The sequence below is a fragment of the Coregonus clupeaformis genome, unplaced genomic scaffold (assembly GCF_020615455.1).
Source record: "Coregonus clupeaformis isolate EN_2021a unplaced genomic scaffold, ASM2061545v1 scaf2292, whole genome shotgun sequence".
Classification (NCBI taxonomy): domain Eukaryota; kingdom Metazoa; phylum Chordata; class Actinopteri; order Salmoniformes; family Salmonidae; genus Coregonus; species Coregonus clupeaformis.
Genome location: NW_025535746.1, coordinates 26,697 through 37,500, shown reverse-complemented (window position 1 = coordinate 37,500; position 10,804 = coordinate 26,697). Strand labels below are relative to the sequence as shown.

At 45.3% G+C, this 10,804-nt stretch overlaps 1 pseudogene; it reads right to left on the bottom strand.

Moving 5' to 3' along the window:
* The window catches only part of LOC123488437, a 19,172-nt pseudogene extending 10,278 nt beyond the window's left edge, over window positions 1-8,894 (bottom strand).
* Between the last annotated feature and the right edge of the window lie 1,910 nt (window positions 8,895-10,804).

Sequence of the window (10,804 nt, the reverse complement as noted above, 5' to 3'; positions counted from 1 at the left end):
TGGACTGTGAGATCCGTTAGCATGCTTTAACAAGTCTCTAATGGAATAATGAGCCTATGACCTCTCCCCCCTCTGGGACTTGTGACTGTGCTCCAGCTGTGGCATCAGAAGTAAACATCCACATTAGACAATTTGTCCATAGATGCTGAAGTGTGTATTCTCTTGTGTGTGTCCCTGAGAATACATGTGATCCTCTCAGCACAAAAATAACTAGGTGTGTGTGTGTGTGTGTGTGTGTGTGTGTGTGTGTGTGTGCTGCGTCGTGTGCACGTGCGTTCGTGCGTGCGTGAGCTTACATCCATATACCGTGTGTGGGCTCTTGTGCATGTCCCTGAGATATCATTTACTTTCACACACTTCTAACACACTACCTACTAACTCTTCTTTTTGTTATCTGTTGTGTTCGGCTTTCTCCTCACCCTGCTGTGTTTTCGTCTGCAGGTTGCCCAGGGCCGACCAGGGTGTCCGCTGCAGGCAGCCCCGGGGCCCCCAGGGGCCAAGATCTCCAGCCTCAACGGGGGGGTCAGAGCTTTAACAGCATCGATACAAGCCTCTCCAGTATGCTAGTGGCAATGACAGAGTAGGCTAACCTAGAATCTGAAGCCCTGCTATGAGGTGTCCGGACTGAGCCGACACCACTGTTCTAAATCCTTGTTACACATCTTCCACAGTTGCTGGAACCATGATGAAAAATACTTAATTAAAAAAGAAAATTGCAGAACCAGCGCAGTTTGATTAGGATCGGCACAATAGTGTGAAAACTGTACTATGGTGTCTAAACTCACCTTCCATGAGGATTAAACTGGATAAAGAAAACATCTAGGGTCTTAGAATTAATTATCTTACTCCTGCGTTTCTACTACTGTTTTCCTCAGGGTCGGTCACTACCATTCAGCATTTATATTTCTGAGCGCATGGTCCACAAAATGCACTAGATGGCGCCACTGATAAACACAGACATAGACAGACACACACACACACCCACTATAGTCTCTATCCGGCTCTGGCTGCAGGCAGGGCTAGCTAAGAAACCCAATCAGTCCTGGTGTGGTTGGCCTGATGGGACAGGCCCAGTTTCATTAGCCAAGTTGTGTTTAACACAATGACACTACAGTCTGCTGAATCATATCAGCAATGTAGTTGTCTAGAGTTGGACTGTATTCCATTAGGGAGAAGGCAAGGCAGTGCATTTCACAGCATGGTGCGTGGTGGTGGTTAGACTGCAGAGCTGTGGCTGTGCTGTGCTCCATCAAGCATAATAACCTGCTATAATGACAAATGTTGTCACACGCACGCTTTCCTTATTTTATTATTGTCATATTACTTTTATCAAAAAGTATGTGTCCCAAATGGTACCCTGTTCCCTATATAGTGCACTACTTTTGACCAGGGCCATATGGGCTTGGGGAACAAAAGGCTTCAACAAGGCTCATCTTTTGTCAACGACCCTACCTTGTGGTTCTTTAAGTTTACAGTAAGAATATTTGGCTGTCAGTATTTTACAATTCTCGTACAGTGTTGGTACTGTTCCCTATACTGCATAGTGCACTACAGTGTTGGTACCATTCCCTATACTGTATAGTGCACTACAGTGTTGGTACCGTTCCCTATACTGTATAGTGCACTACAGTGTTGGTACCGTTCCCTATACTGCATAGTGCACTACAGTGTTGGTACCATTCCCTATACTGTTAGTAGAGTTATGCTAGTTAGTAGAGTTATGGTCGTCAGTAGAGTTATGGTCGTCAGTGGAGTTATGGTCATCAGTAGAGTTATGGTCATCAGTAGAGTTATGGTCGTCAGTGGCGTTATGGTCGTCAGTGGAGTTATGGTCATCAGTAGAGTTATGGTCATCAGTGGAGTTATGGTCGTCAGTAGAGTTATGGTCATCAGTAGAGTTATGGTCGTCAGTGTAGTTATGGTCGTCAGTGGAGTTATGGTCGTCAGTGGAGTTATGGTCGTCAGTGGAGTTATGGTCGTCAGTAGAGTTATGGTCGTCAGAAGTTATGGTCTTCAGTAGAGTTATGGTCGTCAGTAGAGTTAAGGTCATCAGTAGAGTTATGGTCATCAGTGGAGTTATGGTCGTCAGTGGAGTTATGGTCGTCAGTAGAGTTATAGTCATCAGTAGAGTTATGGTCATCAGTAGAGTTATGGTCATCAGTGGAGTTATGGTAGTTAGTAGAGTTATGGTCATCAGTAGAGTTATGGTCATCAGTAGAGTTATGGTCGTCAGTAGAGTTATGGTCATCAGTAGAGTTATCGTCATGAGTGGAGTTATGGTCGTCAGTGGAGTTATGGTCGTCAGTAGAGTTATGGTCGTCAGAAGTTATGGTCTTCAGTAGAGTTATGGTTGTCAGTAGAGTTATGGTCAACAGTAGAGTTATGGTCGTCAGTGGAGTTATGGTCGTCAGTAGAGTTATGGTCATCAGTAGAGTTATGGTCATCAGTGGAGTTATGGTCGTCAGTGGAGTTATGGTCATCAGTGGAGTTATGGTCGTCAGTAGAGTTATGGTCGTCAGAAGTTATGGTCTTCAGTAGAGTTATGGTCGTCAGTAGAGTTATGCTAGTTAGTAGAGTTATGGTCGTCAGTAGAGTTATGCTAGTTAGTAGAGTTATGCTAGTTAGTAGAGGTATGCTAGTTAGTAGAGTTATGGTCGTCAGTAGAGTTATGCTAGTTAGTAGAGTTATGCTAGTTAGTAGAGTTATGGTTGTTGGTGGAGTTATGCTAGTTAGTAGAGTTATGGTTGTTGGTAGAGTTATGGTTGTTGGTAGAGTTATGCTAGTTAGTAGAGTTATGGTTGTTGGTAGAGTTATGCTAGTTAGTAGAGTTATGGTTGTTGGTAGAGTTATGCTAGTTAGTAGAGTTATGCTAGTTAGTAGAGTTATGGTTGTTGGTAGAGTTATGCTAGTTAGTAGAGTTATGGTTGTTGGTAGAGTTATGCTAGTTAGTAGAGTTATGGTTGTTGGTAGAGTTATGCTAGTTAGTAGAGTTATGGTTGTTGGTAGATTTATGCTAGTTAGTAGAGTTATGGTTGTTGGTAGAGTTATGCTAGTTAGTAGAGTTATGGTTGTTGGTAGAGTTATGCTAGTTAGTAGAGTTATGGTTGTTGGTAGATAAAACACAAGGAGGGGATACTGTATATCAGTCCATAAAACAGAGGGAGAGAAGGAGGGGGGATGGTGTAAGTGTGGCGTTAAAATAGTCTGTCAGAGTTCAGGGCCAGTCAAAGGGAGAGCAGGAGGGTTGTCCTCGTTTTCCTCATGCTTCTCTATCTCTACCTTCTTCTCCGCACTTTCACCCCCCTCTCCCCTCTCTCTCTCAATTCAATTTCAATTCAATTTAAGGGCTTTATTGGCATGGGAAATGTATATTAACATTGCCAAAGCAAGTGAAGTAGATAGTAAACAAAAGTGAAATAAACAATAAATATTAACAGTAAACATTACACTCAGAAGTTCCAAAAGAATAAAGACATTTCAAATGTCATATTATGTCTGTATACAGTGTTGTAACAATGTGCAAATAGTTAAAGTACAAATGGGAAAATAAACATAAATATGGGTTGCATTTACAATGGTTTGTTCTTCACTGGTTGCCCCTTTCTTGTGGCAACAGGTCACAAATCTTGCTACTGTGATGGCACACTGTGGTTTCTCTCTCTCTCTCTCTCTCTCTCTCTCTCTCTCTCCTCTCTCTCTCTCTCTCTCTCTCTCTACCCCTCGCTCTCTCTCTGCTCTCTCTCTCTCTCCCTCTCTCTTTCAACCCCTCTCCCTCTCAATTTCAATTCAATCAATTTAAGGGCTTTATTGGCATGGGAACGCGTGTGTTAACATTGCCAAAGCAAGTGAAGTAGATAGTAAACAAAAGTGAAATAAACAATAAATATTAACAGTAAACATTACACTCAGAAGTTCCAAAAGAATAAAGACATTTCAAATGTCATATTATGTATATATACAGTGTTGTAACAATGTGCAAATAGTTAAAGTACAAATGGGAAAATAAATAAACATAAATATGGGTTGTATTTATAATGGTGTTTGTTCTTCACTGGTTGCCCTTTTCTTGTGGCAACAGGTCACAAAACTTGCAGCTGTGATGGCACACTGTGGTTTTTCATCCAGTAGATAAGGGAGTTTATCAAAATTGGGTTTGTTTTCTAATTCTTTGTGGATCTCTGTAATCTGAGGGAAATATGTGTCTCTAATATGGTCATACATTTGGCAGAAGGTTAGGAAGTGCAGATCAGTTTCCACCTCATTTTGTGGGCAGTGTGCACATAGCCTGTCTTCTCTTGAGAGCCAGGTCTGCCTACGGCGGCCTTTCTCAATAGCAAGGCTATGCTCACTGAGTCTGTACATAGTCAAAGCTTTCCTTAAATTTGGGTCAGTCACAGTGGTCAGGCATTCTGCCACTGTGTACTCTCTGTTTAGAGCCAAATAGCATTCTAGTTTGCTCTGTTTTTTTGTTAATTCTTTCCAATGTGTCAAGTAATTCTCTTTTTGTTTTCTCATGATTTGGTTGGGTCTAATTGTGTTGTTGTTGTTGTCCTGGGGCTCTGTGTGGTCTGTTTGTGTTTGTAAACAGAGCCCCAGGACCAGCTTACTTAGGGGACTCTTCTCCAAGTTCATCTCTCTGTAGGTGATGGCTTTGTTATGGAAGGTTTGGGAATCACTTCCTTGGTGGTTATAGAATTTAACGGCTCTTTTCTGGATTTTGATAATTAGTGGGTATCGGCCTAATTCTGCTCTGCATGCATCATTTGGTGTTTTTCGTTGTACACTGAGGATATTTTTGCAGAATTCTGCAAGCAGAGTCTCAATTTGGTGTTTGTCCCATTTTGTGAATTATTGGTTGGTGAGCGGACCCCAGACCTCACAACCATAAAGGGCAATGGGTTCTATAACTGATTCAAGTATTTTTTGCCAGATCCTAATTGGTATGTCAAATTGTATGTTCCTTTTGATGGCATAGAAGGCCCTTCTTGCCTTGTCTCTCAGATCGTTCACAGCTTTGTGGAAGTTACCTGTGGCGCTGTTGTTTAGGCCGAGGTATGTATAGTTTTTTGTGTGCTCTAGGGCAACGGTGTCTAGATGGAATTTGTATTTGTGGTCCTGGCAACTGGACCTTTTTTGGAACACCATTATTTTTGTCTTACTGAGATTTACTGTCAGGGCCCAGGTCTGACAGAATCTGTGCGGAATATCTAGGTGCTGCTGTAGGCCCTCCTTGGTTGGTGACAGAAGCACCAGATCATCAGCAAACAGTAGACATTTGACTTCAGATTCTAGTAGGGTGAGGCCGGGTGCTGCAGACTGTTCTAGTGCCCTCGCCAATTCGTTGATATATATGTTGAAGAGGGTGGGGCTTAAACTGCATCCATGTCTCACCCCACGGCCCTGTGGAAAGAAATGTGTGTGTTTTTTTGCCAATTTTAACCGCACACTTGTTGTTTGTGTACATGGATTTTATAATGTCGTATGTTTTTCCCCCAACACCACTTTCCATCAATTTGTATAGCAGACCCTCATGCCAAATTGAGTCAAAAGCTTTTTTGAAATCAACAAAGCATGAGAAGACTTTGCCTTTGTTTTGGTTTGTTTGTTTGTCAATTAGGTTGTGCAGGGTGAATACGTGGTCTGTCGTACGGTAATTTGGTAAAAAGCCAATTTGACATTTGCTCAGTACATTGTTTTCACTGAGGAAATTAACTAGTCTGCTGTTAATGATAATGCAGAGGATTTTCCCAAGGTTGCTGTTGACGCATATCCCACGGTAGTTATTGGGGTCAAATTTGTCTCCAATTTTGTGGATTGAGGTGATCAGTCCTTGGTTCCAAATATTGGGGAAGATGCCAGAGCTAAGGATGATGTTAAAGAGTTTAAGTATAGCCAATTGGAATTTGTGGTCTGTATATTTTATCATTTCATTGAGGATACCATCAACACCACAGGCCTTTTTGGGTTGGAGGGTTTGTATTTTGTCCTGTAGTTCATTCAATGTAATTGAAGAATCCAGTGGATTCTGGTAGTCTTTAATAGTTGATTCTAAGATTTGCATTTGATCATGTATATTTTTTTGCTGTTTGTTCTTTGTAATAGGGCCAAAAATATTGGAGAAGTGGTTTACCCATACATCTCCGTTTTGGATAGATAGCTCTTCGTGTTGTTGTTTGTTTAGTGTTTTCCAATTTTCCCAGAAGTGGTTAGTCTCTATGGATTCTTCAATTACATTGAGCTGATTTCTGACATGCTGATCCTTATTTTTTCGTAGTGTATTTCTATATTGTTTTAGTGATTCATCATAGTGAAGGTCTCTCTCTCTCTCTCTCTCTCTCTCTCTCTCTCTCTCTCTCTCTCTCTCTCTCTCTCTCTCTCTCTCTCTCTCTCTCTCTCTCTCTCTCTCTCTCTCTCTCTCTCTATCCCTCTCTCTCCCTCTTCCCATACACGTTAACGCAGAACAACAGTCTACCAACCATGAACAGACCCCGGTCACCGACCCTGTTTATTTTGGCCAGAGCCAGCCCAGTAGATTTACACCAGTGCCTTCACTGTCCCTTGTGTCCCGTTTGCCCAGACCTGTTTTCACAGTGGTAGCCTCCCAAATGGCAGCCAATTCCCTTTATAGTGCACTACTTTTTACAACGGCCCATAGGGCTCTGGTCAAAAGTAGTGTACTATATAGAGAATAGGGTGCCATTTGGGACACATAAATGCCCCAATCCAGAAAGGGAGTGAGGGCTTTTCTGTTTCCTCAGTACCCCCCTGCCACCCTACTTTACCACCTAAAACCTAGCTAATGTCTCCCCTGATGGGAAAAAAATTGTCCTTCTTTCTTGGTGTTTGTGTTGTTTTTCTGTCTCCCCTCCCTCTCACTACTTGCTGGCAGCATGTTGTCTGTCTCCCCTCCCTCTCACTACTCACTGGCAGCATGTTGTCTGTCTCCCCTCCCTCTCACTACTCACTGGCAGCACGTTGTCTGTCTCCCCTCCCTCTCACTACTCACTGGCAGCATGTTGTCTGTCTCCCCTCCCTCTCACTACCTACTGGCAGCATGTTGTCTGTCTCCCCGCCCTCTCACTACCTACTGGCAGCACGTTGTCTGTCTCCCTCCCTCTCACTACTCACTGGCAGCATGTTGTCTGTCTCCCCTCCCTCTCACTACTCACTGGCAGCATGTTGTCTGTCTCCCCTCCCTCTCACTATCTACTGGCAGCATGTTGTCTGTCTCCCCTCCCTCTCACTACCTACTGGCAGCACGTTGTCTGTCTCCCCTCCCTCTCACTACTCACTGGCAGCATGTTGTCTGTCTCCCCTCCCTCTCACTACTCACTGGCAGCATGTTGTCTGTTTCCCCTCCTTCTCACTACTTACTGGCAGCATGTTGTCTGTCTCCCCTCCCTCTCACTACTCACTGGCAGCATGTTGTCTGTCTCCCCTCCCTCTCACTACCTACTGGCAGCATGTTGTCTGTCTCCCCTCCCTCTCACTACCAACTGGCAGCATGTTGTCTGTATCCCCTCCCTCTCACTACCTACTGGCAGCATGTTGTCTGTCTCCCTTCCCTCTCACTACCTACTGGCAGCACGTTGTCTGTCTCCCCTCCCTCTCACTACCTACTGGCAGCATGTTGTCTGTCTCCCCTCCCTCTCACTACTCACTGGCAGCATGTTGTCTGTCTCCCCTCCCTCTCACTACCTACTGGCAGCACGTTGTCTGTCTCCCCGCCCTCTCACTACCTACTGGCTGCACGTTGTCTGTCTCCCCTCCCTCTCACTACTCACTGGCAGCATGTTGTCTGTCTCCCCTCCCTCTCACTACTTACTGGCAGCACGTTGTCTGTCTCCCCTCCCTCTCACTACTCACTGGCAGCATGTTGTCTGTCTCCCCTCCCTCTCACTACTCACTGGCAGTATGGCCCGAGGGAGCTAAGTGGCTGGTGTACAGGTGGATGAAGAGGCAGCTTGCTGTTTGTCTATCAGTCACTAATGCAGTGTTATACTGAGGAGTCACGTCCATGCTTATGAATCAGCCTGGTACTTTAGCATTTAATATTGCACTCAATATTGCAATTCCAATCTTTTAATGTTGATGCAGGTCTGGTTTAATGTGTTTGATTCAGAATGTTGTTGTGTATATCGATTGTTTTCTCTGTACGCAGCTCAACACATTTCCAATCTATTTTAATCATCCTTGCGTAACATGGCCAGTCGCCAGTCGCTCTCCTCAACAGTTTGCCAATGGGGGAGTTATGTCATTGGGAGCGAGAGTTTGAACCCAGCCTAAGGACTTAACTTAAGGCCCACTGTAGATAAGATGCCTCCCCCTCATCCCTGCGCAGGTGAAGGCATTAGATTTGGGGGTCAGATCAAATGATTCCAAGGAAATGTCTCAGGGTGTCTGAGGGTGACAGGGGATGTGTCCCAAATGGCACCCTATTCCCTATATGGTGCACTACTTATGGAGTAGGGTGCCATTTGGGACACACCTATCTGTCCAAAGGGAGAGAGCTGAGGAGAAAACGGGGACAGGCTCACAGATATTGGGACTTAGTGTTTATTACAAGAGGATTTGCTCACTGTGTGTGTGTGTGTGTGTGTGTGTGTGTAGGGTGGGGTGGGGGCATGTGTGTGTGTGTTTGCGTGCCACACGATGGGTGTGTGAGCACTGAGCAGCAGACGTGCGAGGGTCCAGCGCCCAGCCAGCAGAAGTGACATTTCACTCTCGGCCGACGAAGTAAGCGGTTGTGAAAGAGAGTGTGTTGCCATGGTAACGCCAAGTCTCCTCTTCTTCTCTGGGGCGTTGGTGGCCGTGGCGTCAGCCGATTGGTATGAAATGGCATCCTTCAGGCCCCTGTTATCTTTAAAGACAGGGTTAATTCGCTGGGCGCGCATACTGAATCCCCAACGCTTCGTCCCTCATTCACAATCTTATCACAGTGTCGCCCTCGACACTGACAAAGAAATCAAATCAAGCGTGTCATTTCTGTAGCCCAACTTTCACAGCTGTTTCCATGGTGTGAGGGCAAGCGCTGTAAGCCTATCACAAGAAAGACTGGGCTTCTTAGATGTAAGGGTTAAGCGAGATTCTGGGCAGAATGAGCAGTCGGGCCAGTCATGAGTCTCTCTCTCTCTCTCTCTCTCTCTCTCTCACACACAAACACACAGGCTGGTCTTTAAAGAGATGACTTGGCGTGTGCCAGCTTGCATGTTCCCCCCCACGGACTGACACGTTTACAGGCGTCGTAAGGTTTTAAAGGCTGTTGCCCAGATCATAAGCTGATTAAGTGGTCTGATGCCTCGCGTGGCGGCAGCTAAAGCCCTTTTCCTTCCCTTGCTTCTCTGGGAAATACTGCCCGGTTAGGGAGAATCACATCTCACACAGCCTTAGGCCTAGGCTTCGTCCCTGGAAAGGTCACCAGTTCAGCTATATTGTTGTGCTTATGACTCAGCATAGATAAAGAGAATTCCACCATGCAGGTTTTGAAAAATATTGTGGTTCCATAAAACCATCTAGCATCCGTTGAGAAGTACTGTAGTCGATGGAGTGTAGAGCTGAATGATGAGACGGAAGGGACACAAAGGTAGTTCTATATGGTGAATGTGAATCCCAGCATGTCCCTGCTGTTTGACACTACATCAGTCAACAATAGAAGGCAAAAGTATGTGAGCACCTGCTCGTCGAACATCTCATTCCAGAATCATGGTTAATATGGAGTTGGTCCCCCTTTTGCTGCTATAACAGCCTCCACTCTTCTGGGAAGGCTTTCCACTAGATGTTGGAACATTGCTGCGGGGACTTGCTTCCATTCCGCCGCAAGAGCATTAGTGATGTTGGGCGATTAGGCCTGGCTCGCAGTCGGTGTTCCAATTCATCCCAAAGGTGTTCGATGGGGTTGAGCCTAGTCCGAACCATGAAAAACAGCCTCAGACCATTATTCCTCCTCTACCAAACTTTACAGTTGGCACTATGCATTCGGGAAGGTAGCGTTCTCCTGGCATCCGCCAAACCCACGTTCGTCCGTCGGACTGCCAGATGGTGAAGTGTGATTCATCACTCCAGAGAACGTGGTTTCACTGCTCCAGAGTCCAATGGCGGCTAGCTTTACACCACTCCAGCCAACGCTTGGCATTGCGCATGGTGATCTTAGGCTTGTGCGGCTGCTCGGCCATGGAGACCCATTTCATGAAGCTCCCGACTGCTGACGTTGCTTCCAGAGGCAGTTTGGAACTCTGTAATGAGTGTTGCAACTGAGGACAGATGATATTTACGCGCTAGACGCTTCAGCACTCAGCGGCCCCATTCTGTGAGCTTGTGTGGCTGAGCTGTTGTTGCCTGTAGACATTTCCACTTCACAATAACAGCACTAGCAGGGCAGAAATTTGACGAACTGACTCGACGATGCCACGTTGAAAGTCACTGAGCTCTTCAGTAAGGCTATTCTACTGCCGATGTTTGTCTATAGAGATTGCATGGCTGTGTGCTCGATTGTATACACCTGTCAGCAACGGGTGTGGCTGAAATAGCCGAATCACTAATTTGAAAGGGTGTCCACATACTTTTGTATGTACAGTATATTGTATAATCCTTAAGGTTACAATGCATTTCCTATCACTAACTTCTCCCCTTGGTAGAATGGAGCACCACAGTATTAATGTATCTCTATGGAAAGCACAGTGTAGGGGCGGGGAGACGTCTGCTAGGGGATTGATGATGATCTGAACACCCACTGGAGAGGAGAAATGGGGGTCCTTCAGAAGGTCAGAGCCACTGCTGAGCGGCTAACGGGACCATCGGTTACCTC